Source organism: Mesoplodon mirus (assembly GCF_964341445.2).
Source record: "Mesoplodon mirus genome assembly, chromosome: 20".
Lineage (NCBI taxonomy): Eukaryota > Metazoa > Chordata > Mammalia > Artiodactyla > Ziphiidae > Mesoplodon > Mesoplodon mirus.
This window is the reverse complement of record NC_138996.1, coordinates 7,761,470-7,775,979: the sequence shown is the minus strand read 5'-3', so window position 1 is coordinate 7,775,979 and position 14,510 is coordinate 7,761,470. Positions and strand designations below refer to the sequence as shown.

The 14,510-nt window shown below is 49.7% G+C and overlaps 1 protein-coding gene across 7 annotated transcripts in view; it reads left to right on the top strand.

The window, feature by feature from the left end:
- Nucleotides 1–14,510, top strand: part of CSGALNACT1 (chondroitin sulfate N-acetylgalactosaminyltransferase 1) — a 323,407-nt gene that overhangs the window by 38,041 nt on the left and 270,856 nt on the right. The window contains exon 1 of one of the 7 annotated variants that reach the window (XM_082608435.1): nucleotides 2,369–2,508. The exons of the other annotated variants lie outside the window; for them this stretch is intronic. The gene's annotated coding sequence lies outside the window, so the exon portion shown is untranslated. Of the gene's footprint in view, nucleotides 1–2,368; nucleotides 2,509–14,510 lie in introns of those variants that run through there. 7 annotated transcript variants of the gene reach the window in all.

The following is a 14,510-nucleotide window of genomic DNA, read 5'->3' as shown; positions in this document are numbered from 1 at the left end:
CGAATAAGAGAGGAGAGTGTGAAATAGACAATCTACACAGCATTTAACAGATTTTCCTTAGCCCTCGTGTATAAATATAACAGGAGCACAAATGGTAATGATGAATTCTGGATCATTGCCTCAGAAACTGGCAAACAGTCATGGTAAGAAATAATTATACGGTTCCAGCCAATTTAACACATTATGCAAGAAATGTTAAATGAATAATTTTTTTACCCTTCAAATGTTCTCTCTCTCTTTCTCTCTCTCTCTCTCTTTTTTTTTTCTTTTGCGGTACGCGGGCTCCGGATGCGCAGGCTCAGTGGCCATGGCTCAAGGGCCCAGCCGCTCCGCGGCATGTGGGATCTTCCCAGACCGGGGCACGAACCCGTGTCCCCTGCATCGGCAGGCGGACTCCCAACCACTGCGCCACCAGGGAAGCCCTCTCTTTCTCTTTTTCATAAAGTATAGAGTAAATACAACAAACACTCATGGACCACTCCCTAGAATTCATAACTATTGTGCCATGTTTGCTTCAGATTTTTTTAAATGAAAGAAGTAAGATATTTCTGATGAAAGAACTCTTTGTCCTTCTCTTCCTCCCCAGAGGAAGCCACTGTGGTGAGTTTGGTGAGCTTCCTGTCCCGGGGCATATAATGGTTGAAGTGATGATCAGCTTCTTTTATAGGAACCATCCTTTGTATGGATGACTTTTCTGCTTTACGATGGGCCATAAAGTCAGCTGGGTGCCTGCAGCCACAGATGCTCAGCTGGTTATTATTTCTTGACATGTGGATTATAAACCCTGTTCACTCCCCATACTGTGTTAATTTCTAATTATTCATTTTATGGAATGCCAGAGACAATCATAATGAATTTATGCCTTCTTTTTTGGTATTTTTTTAACACTTGAAATGAGAAGCAGTGGACAGTTTCCAGGGATATGGAGTATGCTGATTTCGTTGTAATGTGTTTCCTAGAAGTATTCTTTCAGGAGGAAAAGTCAAGGCTCCAGGAAGTAAATATTGCACACACACTGTCTTGCCTCCCTCCAGGCTGTGAAGTGAAAGAAGTAATTACTCCTGTACACCTGCTGTGGACATGCCCCCTCACCTGGCCATGCTGCTGGAGCAAAGGTTCTGAAGTGGAAGGCTGCCATCCCCTGGTGCCCCAGGGCTCTGTCCTGAGCCTACTTACAGGCTTACCTGGGTGGTGCTTAACTCAGGCCGTGCATCAGAAACACCTGGGGAGCCTGGAGTCTCCAGGCCACACCCAGACAGTCGCATCCCCAGGCTCTTGGACTCACCAAGTGCCTCCTCGGCCCAGAAGCACCTGCTGTACGTCTTCCGATGGGCCTTCCTAGACCAGCCTTTCTAAACGCCCCAACCCCCCTCACCAGCTGGGCCAAAGCATGGCACCTCTCTGTTCCCTTCCTCACATGGGAGCCATCTGAAATGCTCTGTGAATTTGTTCACTTGCTTATTGTCTCCCCCGCCCCCATTAGAAAATGGACCCCTTGAGGGTAGGACCCTGCTTTCTTGTTTACACCCTGTTCCTGTGCCCGGCACGGTGCCTGGCATAATACATATACGTGTGAAATATTTGTTAAATGAGAATGAATTTTAATATCAGGAGGCCTTGAAGGGCCACTGAGCATAAGTTTGTCCTTTTTCTAAGACCTAAAGAAGGGTAACTTCTTTCCTGAAAAGATGTACCAGTCTCTTTGTGAATATTTAATCAGAATATAGGGCAATGTACCCTGAAACCCAGTACTGGGCCTGTATCCTGGTCTTCCCTCAGTATCTTCTAAGAAATAATAATAATAAAAATGAAAATATAGACACAAGCATGTATACAATAATCATCAGCTCTAAGGAGCATTCATATACTCTGACCTGATCCTTTCCTTGGGGGTGGGAAGATCACGGACAGGTGATGAAACAGGCTCAGAGCAGGTAAATAATGTGGCCAGTAAATCGCGAGTGTGGGATTAACATATACACACTACTACATATCAAATAGATAATCCGCAAGGACCTACTGTATAGCACAGGGAACCCTACTCAATACTCTGTGATAACCTCAATGGGAAAAGAATCTGAAAAAGAATAGATACACGTATATGTATAACTCAGTCACTTTGCTGTACACCTAAACTAACACAACATTGTAAATCAACTAGACTCCAATACAAAATAAAAATGAAAAAAATTTTAGATATCAAATAAAATTAATTGGGACCAAAATAATAATTAATAAATAAATAACGTGGCCGAGTCCACATCGTGGTAAATGAGAGGATTGGAATGGGTGCCCATTTTGGGAACCATGAGGGGGTGAGAGAGGGCATCGGACCCCTCCAGCACCGGTGGGCACTGGCTGCCCCTCCACTCTGTGCTCACAGTTTCCTGTGGCTCCTCTCTGGGTGCAGGTGAGGACCTGGAGCGGCTTGGCTGTGTTCCACCTGGTTGGCTTTGAGGGAAGCCCCCCTCCTCAGTGAGCTAATGGGAACCCTAATCATGGCTGACCGTGAGTTCCAAGAAAAGATCCTGAAGCCTGGGGCCTTCCCTGGGGGCTTCCCTGGTGGCGCAGTGGTTGAGAGTCCGCCTGCCGATGAAGGGGACGCGGGTTCGTGCCCCGGTCCGGGAAGATCCCACGTGCCGCGGAGCGGCTGGGCCCGTGAGCCATGGCCGCTGAGCCTGCGCATCCAGAGCCTGTGCTCCGCAACGGGAAAGGCCACAACAGTGAGAGGCCCGCGTACCGCAAAAAAAAAAAAAAGATCCTGAAGCCTGGAGTCATCTCTAATCAGTGCATCAGCTTCTAAGTACCTGACTAACAGAGATTAAATACGTCACCCGGGGACTTCCCTGGTTGTCCAGTGGCTAAGACTCTGCGCTCCCAATGCAGGGGGCCTGAGTTCAGTACCTGGTCAAGGAACTAGATCCCACACGCCTTGACTAAAGATTCTGCGTTCTGCCACTAAGACCCGATGCAGCCAAATCAATGAATATTAAAAAAAAAAAGTCAGCCCTTCCAATGCAGGGGGCCTCCACGTGATGCGACGGGGTGGGTGCCGCTCTGTGGGGGGTGCGTCATGGGTGCTGAATTTACTGGTTTGCTTCATAACTTAGGTGCGTGTGCTGCATATTTCCTTTGCCTGTAGAAATATTGCATCGTTCGACCATTAAACCATAAGAAATAAGACAGGGTAATCTGATTGGTTACCTTGACCTCAGAACTAAATGAAAGCGCTCTTCTCTGGTTCCATTCCCTTCCCTCCCTCCCCCCTCCCCCCTCCCCCCTCCCCCCTCCCCTCCCCTCCCCCTCCCCTCCCCCTCCCCTCCCCCTCCCCTCCCCCTCCCCTCCCCCTCCCCTCCCCTCCCTCCCCCCTCCCCTCCCCTCCCCTCCCTCCCCCCTCCCTCCCCTCCCTCCCCCCTCCCTCCCCCCTCCCCCCTCCCCCCCCTCCCTCCCCCGTCCCCATCTTTGTCTCTGTCTCTGCCTGGTTCCTCATCGTCGCTCAGAATGGAGCTGCCGAGTGGTTTTGTTGTTTATGTCTAATATAGGTTTTTTTTTTTTTTTTTTTTTTTTTTGCGGTACGCGGGCCTCTCACCGCTGTGGCCTCTCCCGTTGCGGAGCACAGGCTCTGGATGCGCAGGTTCAGCGGCCATGGCTCACGGGCCCAGCTGCTCCATGGCATGTGGGATCTTCCCAGACCAGGGCCCGAACCCGTCTCCCCTGCATCGGCAGGCAGACTCTCACCCACTGCGCCACCAGGGAAGCCCCTCTAATATAGTTTTAAGAGTGCTTTGGGGTGGATTTTAAAGAGCATGTCAGTTAAACCTTCGTCCCTGCTATCGAGTTAATTTGAATGTGACCCCTGAGGAGGGTGACTTTACATGCTGGCCCACCCGGGACAGCCCTGGGTGGCGTCTGCTGTCCCTGCACAGTTATCAGACGTGTGCCTGTTCGGATGCTAATTACAGAGGCCAGCTCCTCCAGAATGACCTTCTCCATACTTCCCGCTTTTGATCAATGACTCTTTAAATAAACGGACCCCCACCTGTGAGGCTGTGTCACTCCTCGCAGCGCTGGTGAGGGCGTGGTTCCCGCTGCTGACCGACCCACAGGTGCGGCCTCATCTGAAATCGGGCAGCTTTGCAGGAACCGATCAGTACGTGGGTTGGCAGCTGCGGCGTTGCTGGGTCCCTTGGTTCCCAGCGTTACGCATTGGCAGTTAAAGGTTGTCGCTGGTCGTGCGTAAGTGTGCGGTGCCTTTCGGACACACGACCGCTTGATCTGTCAACCAATCAAGAATTCCCGGCCCTCAGTATTTCCAGTGTTTCCACCGGCACTGCCGGTATCCTCAGATCCTGTTGAAACTCATGCTGCTTCCCCCTGCGCTGCCTTCCACATTTCCCAGCCTCGGATGGCTTTGGTCAGTAGATGAGCAAGGCAGCAGCCTCCTGTTGGCCGGACCCCTCAGCGCTGGGAGAGCTTCCCCAGGGCCTCCCTGCGGCCGCCTTTCTCACATACCCGCGAGTCACGCGTTTTCCTTCTGTGATGTATTTTAGCTTGAGGACTGTGTGTCGTGTTGATTTTGCTCAGATAAGGTGTGGGGGAACGTGTGAAGATAAGCCAGAGGCCTGTGCTTGGCGTTCCCCCCAGGGGACCACATCCTGGGGGGACCTTAGCCTCCAGATGCCCTGGCTGGCGTGCGGCCCACAGACATTTATTATCCCCGTGACGGCGATCCCTCTCCTTCCCTCGTGGTTGGAGACTAAGAAGGATTCTCCTGCGGGCCTGGTGGGCTTCGGGCGAGGAACAGACACCCCCTAAGCCCTGTGCGGTGCCTCTGGAGCCCGGGTTCACGTTCCAGGCAGCCTGAGTGGCAACAGACTGACGGCCCCGAGGGGACCACCAGCCCCTCCACGGTTTTCCTTTTAGGAAGTAACGTTTCCTTTGAGGATGTTGAGGAAACGCTGATCCCTCCCCACGACGCACACATGGCTGAGCTGGGCTTTGGTTCACACATTCTTGGCCCTTTTGTGAAATCTGTTAAGGCCGGAAACAGAATTCTTCCTAATTTGGGTGAGTTAAAGATTAAATTGGGGAGGGGTTGGGGGTGTACTGGCAGACAAAGAAAGAGGGGTATAAACAGCTTTCTCCCTGCTGTGGTTTACTGTGTACAGGCCGTGCGTGATTGGGGATGGAGAGGGATTAGACATCTATTTTTAAGTTAAAAACCAGCATTCGTGGTGCTTTGGAAAAATCCACCTAAACCTATCGTAACGGGGGCCCCAGAAGCGTGTGGGGCTCAGGTGCACTTTCTTTCTCTCCTCTTTGGCCCCAGGTTCACTTGGTGTCTTGTTTTCTGGGGGGTGTTGGGATGGGAGGGGAGGAGGAGAGAAGGGTGTGAGAGTGACCAACTGAATTGCTTAACTCACCACAAAGTGCAGCTACTTCGGAGCATTCTCATTCTTCATTCAAAACCTTAAATTGAGCTATGTGTAATGAGGTGGATGGACCTAGAGTCTGTCATACAGAGTGAAGTAAGTCAGAAAGAGAAAGACAAATACCGTATGCTAACACATATATATGGAATTTAAGAAAAAAAAATGTCATGAAGAGCCTAGGGGTAAGACGGGAATAAAGACACAGACCTACTTGAGAGTGGACTTGAGGACATGCGGAGGGGGAAGGGTAAGCTGTGACAAAGCGAGAGAGAGGCATGGACACATATACACTACCAAATGTGAGGTAGATAGCTAGTGGGAAGCAGCCGCATAGCACAGGGAGATCAGGTCGGTGCTTTGTGACCACCTAGAGGGGTGGGATAGGGAGGGTGGGAGGGAGGGAGACGCAAGAGGGAAGGGATATGGGGTATATGTATATGTATAGCTGATTCACTTTGTTATAAAGCAGAAACTAACACACCATTGTAAAGCAATTATACTCCAATAAAGATGTTAAAAAAAAAAAAAAAAGCTCTCCCGAGTGCAGTGTGGGGTGTTAGTCTAACTGGGGCAAGAAAAAGCACAGCAGACTTGGATGCCGCCCTCCCCGGCCTTCAGGAGCTGCCGGCTGCTGGGGAGGATGCGACAGCCAGATGCCCGCCCGTGATGTATGTGTACACGGGGCTTCTGAGAGGGGGAGGGGAAGCTCGCACCGTCCCGTGACTGGAGGACCCTAGCGTAGCAGTGCTCACCGGGGGGGAGAACTGCCATCAAGTCACACCGAGTAGCTCTAGGCTCGGCCATGGTGCATGACTGGGTTTAGAATATGTGGTTTTGAGTGGCCGAATCTGGTAACTTTGGATCAGTCAGTGAGACCTGCAGCGCCACGGGGAGGCTTCGTATTTGGTTGCACTTGGTTTTCCTGTGCAAGGTGCCGTGCAGTCAGTAGCAATCAACCCTCCAGTTACCTGGGGGTCTCAGAAGAAGTGAGCCCCCTCTTAGGATGCACCGGCCTTGGGTGAGCTCCCTTCTGGATTCCCCTGACTTGGATGATTTTGGTCCGTAGGTCAGAGACGCAGCAGCTTCCTGTCGGCTGGGCTCCTTGGCCCCGGGGGAGCTTGCCCAGGGCCTCTCTCCTTCCCTTTTCTCACACATCCCGAGGGTTACGAGGGTCCCTTTTGTGAAGTATTTTTAGCTTGAAGGCTGTCCATGGTGTTGATTTTGATCCACCAGGAGGAGGGAGGTGAAAGCACGGCAGGGAAGGGTGGTGGAGGAAGGGGTCCAGACCTGGCCCTGGTCTGGATGGGGCTGCTGCTGGCTGGGGTACCCTTGCTCTCTTTAGGGGAGACTCTGAAACCCAGTGCTCTTCCTCCCAAACCACTTCCACGGCAGCTCAGCCCTTGTCCAAGAGCAGCCACAACATGGCACGCGAGCCATCTGACTTCGGTCTCGAGGGTGAGGTCCGGTGCGGACACGTGGAGCTGGGGGGTGGGGGATGGGAGAGGACGTGCATCCAGGTGGACGGGGCAGCGTGAGCCAGGGTCCAAGGTGGAAAATCCCAGGTGAATGCAGGGCACACGGGAGGGTGTGGAGTGCGAAGGGGAGGGGCCGGGAGCAGGTGCAGGCAGCGGGGATCCACCGAAGGCCTGTGTGGAGGGCTGTGATGTGGTCAGAGCTCACTTTCGGGAGGTTAATCTCGCAGTGGTGGAAGCGGGTGAGGAGGGACTTCCTGTGGTCACGGTCCAGGCGGTGTTTAAGGTAACACGTGAGACAGCTGTGAAACCAGCCAAATGGCTTGTGAGACTTATCTCAGTTCCTGCAGGAAACAGTTTCTCAAATAGAGGAGCAATTTAGGGATGACACGTAATAAGAATTTTCCTTGATGACTCAGCAAAGCTCCTTTAAGATCAGTGTATCTGTGGAGGTTTATTTGTGCCGTGTATATTAGTTTGTCGCGTGTGATATTACCGTCTTGTAGTTCAAAGCATGGACTCTGGATTCAAAGCGCAGCCTCCCACTTATTAACTGTGAGACCTTAGGTGAACCACTTAGCCTTGCCGTGCCTCAGTGCCTGCCACCTTCACAAATGTTAACTTCATCGTTGTTGTCGTCGTCATCATCATCATCATCATTTGTAACATTTATTTGTAACAAATTAAATGTCTTACTTCACAGAGATATAGGATCTTTTCAGCATCCTAAGGATTCCCCCTTAAGAACTGCATTTGGCCGAGAGTTAACCGACACTCTCCCTGCCACAATCTTGAACTCCTAAGGGTTTACTTTCTAAACATGAAGACTGCAGGTAGACAGTTGCTGGCACTGCTTTGATGTTTCTAGGATGTCAGGGTAACTGAGATTCTTTTGGTCTCCCTCCTTCATGGGCTCAAGATGGCTGCTGCTGCTCCAGCCACCATGTCTGTCTCACTGAAGGAAGAAGAATCAAGGGTGGAAGGTCAAAAGGGTACCTGCCGGTTCAATAAGCTCTCTTTAAAATTCCTTCCTAGAAACCCTACGTAAGGGCTTCCACTAATATCTTATTGGCCATCTCTATCTTCAGGGGATGTTGGAAAAGCTTATTTCCTCTGGGCACTTTGCTCCCCTCAAAAATACAGATGTTCTGCTGTTACTAAGAAAAAAGAGAAGGATGGATGTTCTGTGGGCAGCTAGAGGTCTCTGCCACAGTGGGACCTCACTGCAGGAAAACTACCTCAAGGGCTTCAAAGAATTTTGTCTATTTCTACAGTAGCAATTGATTGCCTTCTCCCAGATCGAGAGCTTCTGGTAGTCTAATCAATTATGTTTTTAGCATATTGTAAGTTTTTGCCTTTAAGAAGTTTGTTCAAGAAAGAAAAGACAGTTACAGAAAGAGATGGTAACATAGGATGTTTTCAGCTCAATTAATTGTCAGTATAGGTGTAGGGAGGAGTCGTAGTTTATACCTAAGATCCACTCCGTGGGTCACATAACAGGTGCTGTCTGACCAATGGTGAGGAAGACTTTGTCATCTGGTCCATATCCTGTCTGTCATGTTTCTATATGTATAGTCAGGCTGACAGTAATATAAAAACATGATAAATATATACGAGATGCAAAGAAGGAAGGTAATCAGCCTGATTCTGTAGATAAGAAAGACATCAGGCAAGAGTTACACATAAAGAAGGACCATGGCAACGAGCTGTAAGGACCTGCATAACCTCGAGTCCGAGTCAGAGCTGAAAGAAAGCCCATGAGCGCTATCTAGTAAGATCAACACCCGGAAGTAGGAGGTTTCAGCTCTAGGCTTAGAGCTGCAGTAACTGATGTATATAACTGAAAAAATAACTTACCGGGCTTCCCTGGTGGCGCAGCGGTTGAGAGTCCGCCTGCTGATGCAGGGGACGCGGGTTTGTGCCCCGGTCCGGGAAGATCCCACGTGCCGCGAAGCGGCTGGGCCGCTGTGAGCCATGGCCGCTGAGCCTGCGCGTCCGGAGCCTGTGCTCCGCAACGGGAGAGGCCACAACAGTGAGAGGCCCGTGTACCGCAAAAAAAAAAACAAACAAACAAACAAAAAAAAACAAATAAACTTACTCTCTTTGTACCCAAGTTTTTTGTTTCAGTTGTGCTGAAATACACATACCATAAAATTTACCACCTTCACCATTTCTAAGTGTACAGTTCAGTGGCACTGGGCATATTCACATGGTGTACCCGTCACCACCATCCATCTGCAGAGCTTCATCTTCCCCAGCTGAACCTCTGTGAAACAATACCTCCTCATTCCCTCCCCGCAACCCCTGGCAACCAGCATTCTACTCTGTCTCTATGATTTTGACTGTTCCACTTCCCTCAGAATGACTGGAATCATCTAGTAAATGTCCATTTGTGAGTGGCTTCCTGCACTAGGAATACTGTCTTCAAGGTTCATCCGTGGTGCAGCATGCGTGAAACTTTCCTTCCTTTATTGAGGCTGAATAATATTCCATTGTCTGCATACACCACATTTTGTTTGTCTATTTGTTTGTCGATGGACACTTGGGTTGCTTCCACCTTTAGGCTATTACAAATAATGGTGCTGTGAGCATGAGTGCACAAATATTTCCTTGAGACTCTGCTTTCAATTCTTTTGGGTATATACCCTGAAGGAGAATTGCTGGATCATGTGGTAATTCTATTTTTAAGTTTTGGAGGAACAGCCATACTGTTTCCCAGAGCGGCTGCAGCATTTTGCATTCCTCCTGGCGGTGCACAAGGATTCCAGGTTCTCCACAGCCTCACCAGCACTTGTTTTCTGTGGTTTTGACAGTGGCCATCCTAATAGGAGTGAGGTGCCTACCGAAGTTTTCAAGCAGTATCAGCAGGGCCTCCAGATTAACTTCCTTTCGAGTCACTGCTCCCCTGCTTATTCTTGTATCTTCTACTCGGGCGAGTAACTTAGCCCAAGAGCCTCAATTTCAGTTTCCACTCAATATAAATGCCTGTATGGAGGGGTTGTATGGATGTTGATGAGATAAAGCCCTAAGCTATATGCTCATTCAAGTATTAATTTTACTCCCCTGGAAAAGCTAAAAGCATTAACAAAGTACACTCTTGTTAATATTCCTCTTGTTCCTAGCTATAGATCTCCTCCCATATCTTAACCCAAAACACGATGTTTTCAAAGCGTTATAGTGGAAAAGGCATTGGTCTTGGGGCTAGAACGCATGGAACAGCATTCCAGCTTTCCCACCTGCTAGTCAAGGGGCCTTAGACAAATATCTGGGTCTTACTGTCTTTATCTTTTAAGAAAAGGCATAACCGTGGGCACCTCAGGGGCCTAGACTTGTATACTTACCTCTCCCTAACTCCCTACCACAGCCTAAAGTTGTTTTCCAGCTTTATTGGAATGTTATTGACATGCAACACATGCAAGGTTAAGGCATACAAGTGTGATGACTTGATACACCTGCGTATTGCAAGATGATTACCACGATAAGATTAGCTGACACCTCCATCTAAAAAATTACCATTTTGGGGCTTCCCTGGTGGCGCAGTGGTTGAGAATCCGCCTGCCGATGCAGGGGACACGGGTTCGTGCCCCAGTCTGGGAAGATCCCACATGCTGCAGAGCGGCTAGGCCCGTGAGCCATGGCCGCTGAGCCTGTGCGTCCGGAGCCTGTGCTCCGCAACGGGAGAGGCCACAACGGTGAGAGGCCCGCGTACCGCAAAAAAAAAAAAAAAAAAATTACCATTTTGGGGGCTCCCTGATGGTGCGGTGGTTAGGAATCTGCCTGCCAATGCAGGGGACATGGGTTCGTTCCCTGGTCCGGGAAGATCCCACATGCCGTGGAGCAACTAAGCCCGTGCGCCACCACTACGGAACCTGCTCTCTAGAGCCTGCAAGCCACAACTACTGAACCCTTGTGCCACAACTACTGAGCCTGTGCTCTAGAGCCCACGAGCCACAACTACTGAGCCCACATGCCACAACTACTGAAGCCTGCACGCCTAGAGCCCGTGCTCCACAAGAAGAGAAGCCACTGCAATGAGAAGCCCGTGCACCACAGTGAAGAGTAGCCCCCGCTCGCCGCAACTAGAGAAAGACTGCACACAGCAACAAAGACCCAACGCAGCCAAAAATGAATAAATAAATAAATTTATATTAAAAAAATTACCACTTTTCTTGTGTGTGGTTATAACATTTAAGATGTACCCTCTTAACAACTTTGGAGTAAAGAATACTGTCTGTTTTAGTCACTGTGCTGTACATTAGATCCCCAGAATTTATTCATCTTCTAGCCGGGAGTTTGTACCCTTTGAGCACTGTGCTGTACATAGATCCCCAGAATTTATTCATCTTCTAGCCGGGAGTTTGTACCCTTTGAGCACTGTGCTGTACATAGATCCCCAGAATTTATTCATCTTCTAGCCGGGAGTTTGTACCCTTTGAGCAACATCTCTTCATCCCCCTGCCCCCTGCCCCAGGCCCTGGCGACCACCGTTCTACACTCTGTTTCTCTGAGTTTGACTTTTAAAAATTCTTCATGTAAGTGAGAACATAAGGTATCTAATGCCTTTGGCTTCTTTCTCTGAGCATAACACCTTCACGGTCCATCCATGTTGGGTCAAGTGGCAGGATTTCCTTCTTTCTCACGGCTGAGTGATGTCCCATCATCTCCACACACATCATGGATCTTGAGATTCTTATCCGCTCATCCGCTGACGGACACTCAGGTTGTATCCCCGTCTTGGCTGCTGTGAATAACGCTGCTGGGAACCTGAGGATGCAGATGTATCTTCAAGATCCTGTTTTCATTTCCTTCGGGTAAACACCCAGAAGTGGGATCCCAGCAGCCTCCCTCTTGCTGCCACCCTGTGATTTTCCATGCTTTCTTCACGCCTGAAGTTACAGCTTCCTTGCAAACGGCTTCGCTGCCCTCAGCTCTCACGGTGACTCTTCCAATCACCAAGTCAGGAGAGCGCGGGGCCTCCTCCCTGACTCTTCTGCAGCAGCTGAGCGTGTTTACCGCCCCCTTTGTGACCTTCCCCCTCGGCTCCTGGGACAGTGCTTCCCTGTGATTTCCTGTGTCTTCTGGACAGTTCTCTCTCAGCATCCTGTTTCTCCCCTTCTCCTACTTCTCCTCACTCTCTCGGGACGGGGCACCCCCCCACTGCACATGTTCCGATGAGCCTCGAATGTGTATTTCAAGACCTCATTTTCTTTCCTTTTTTGACCAGGGAATATCTGTTTTATTATTTATCTATTTATTTTACATCTTTATTGGAGTGCAATTGCTTTACAATGGTGTGTTAGCTGCTGCTGGATAACACAGTGAATCAGCTCCACGTATACATATATCCCCGTATCCCCTCCCTCTTGCGTCTCCCTCCTTCCCTCCCCCTCCCCCTCCCCCCCCCCCAGGTTAGACCGCACTTCCTGAGCGGCGGGTTCCTCCCTACCGCCCCCCCCTCCTCGGGCCTTTTCCGGGAGCGCTGGGACCGCTCATCCTCTGCCACCCGGCTCCCACCCCTGCGCCCTCGGTCAAGCCTCTCGATCCTCCTGACGGTTCAGCTTGCTCTTCCTGTTCTGCTTCTGCGCAGCCCTGGGATTTCGAGCCTAGTTGCCTTGCAGGGTATGGCCAGGCCTTCCCCGGGCTTACCCTGGTTCACCGTTGTGTCTGGACCCCTCCCTGCCTGTTCCTCGAACTCCACCTGAGTTCCCGTCAGGCCATCAGTCCCACCATCCACCTTTTACCAAGGCCAGAGATGTGGCTGTCACTTGGGACTCCCCCTTGTCCCTTTCCCTCGTGACCTGCAGCTGAGGGTCCCTGAGCTTCTGCACGGCTCCTGCGTCCTCCCCTCCTCTGTGTCAATGCCGCTTTCCTTTTTCAGGCTGCGGTCGTCTCTCCTTGTCACTGTTGCCTTAGTCCTCGTCCTGTCGCTTGGTCCCCATCCTTGCCTTCTCCCTGGCGTCCTCCACTCCGCCGCTAGACCCTCCGACGCTGCCGCTCTCAGCTGTCTAGAGCGCGCGCCCCCTTGAAGATCAAGGTCTTTTCCCTCTGAAGGGCACACACAGGCCTCTGCCTCTCAAACCCCTTCACTGCTGAGCTACAGCAAAGCACTTGGGGTTGCTTTTCATGCTGGTGTGTGTTTGCATGCGTTGTTTTCTGCCAGGAAGACTCTCTCTACCTTGAGGGGAGGTAGAAATTCCCAGTCATCATTTAAGACTCGGCTCCATCCCAGTTGTCTCTGTCATAAGGAGAGCAGCCAACACTTGCATGTGCTTCCTGTGTGCCGGTTGCTGCTTTCAATGCTCTACGTGAATTAATTTGCTGAGTCCTCAAAACAACCTGTAGGGTAAGCACCATTGTTATCACTCTCAGTTCACAGTTGGGAAACGGAGGCACAGAGAGGTTAAATGTCTTGCTCAGGGTTACGCTGCTAGCTAGTGCCTAGCAGGGATCTGAGGACAGGCAGTCTCACTGTAGACTTTGGGCTCTGAACCACTGGAGCAGTGCTGGCTGCATCAGACAGAGGTGGCCACTTCCTCCTGGGATGCCCTGCCTGCACCTGACTCACACACAGCTCTATTATGGCATTTGGTACACTCTCCTCCACGTACGCAGGGAGCCCCTAGTTGTGCTTATGTCCTGGGTGCAGGGACCCTAGCCACAGCCATCAGAGAAGAAAAAGAAATGAAAGGAACCCAAATTGGAAAGGAAGAAGTAAAGCTGTCACTGTTTGCAGATGACATGGTACCATACATAGAAAATCCTAAAGACACTACCAGAAAACTACTAGAGCTCATCAATGAATTCGATAAAGTTGCAGGATACAAAATTGATATACAGAAATCTGTTGCATTTCCATACACTAACAATGAAATATCAGAGAGAAATTAAGGAAACAATCCCATTTACCATCCCATCAGAAAGAATAAGATACCTAAGAATAAACCTACTGAAAACTATAAGACGCTGATGAAAGAAATCAAAGATGACACACACAGATGGAGGGATAGGGATATACCATGTTCCTGGATTCGAAAAATCAATATTGTGAAAATGACTATACCACCCAAGGCAGTCTACAGATTCAATGCAATTCCAATCAAATTATCAATGACATTTTTCACAGAACTGGAACAAAAACAATTAAAATTTGTGTGGAAACTCAAAAGACCCCGAATAGTCAAACAATCTTGAGAAAGAAGAACGGAGCTGGAGGAATCAGGCTCCCTGACTTCAGCCTATGCTGTTAAGCTGCAGTCATCAAAACAGTATGGTACTGGCACAAAAACAGACACATAGATCAGTGGAACAAGATAGAAAACCCAGAAATAAACCCATGCACTTATTAATCTATGACAAAGGAGGCAAGAATATACAACAGTGGAGAAAAAAGACAGTCTCTTTAATAAGTGGTGCTGGGAAAACTGGACAGCTGCATGTAAAAAGAAGGAAATTAGAACATTCTCTAACACCATGTACAAAAATAAACTCAAAATGGATTAAAGACCTAAATGTTAAGACCAGATACTATAAAACTCCTCGAGGAAAACATAGGCAGAACACTCTTTGACGTAAATCACGGCAGTGATTTTTTGGATCCGTTTCCTAG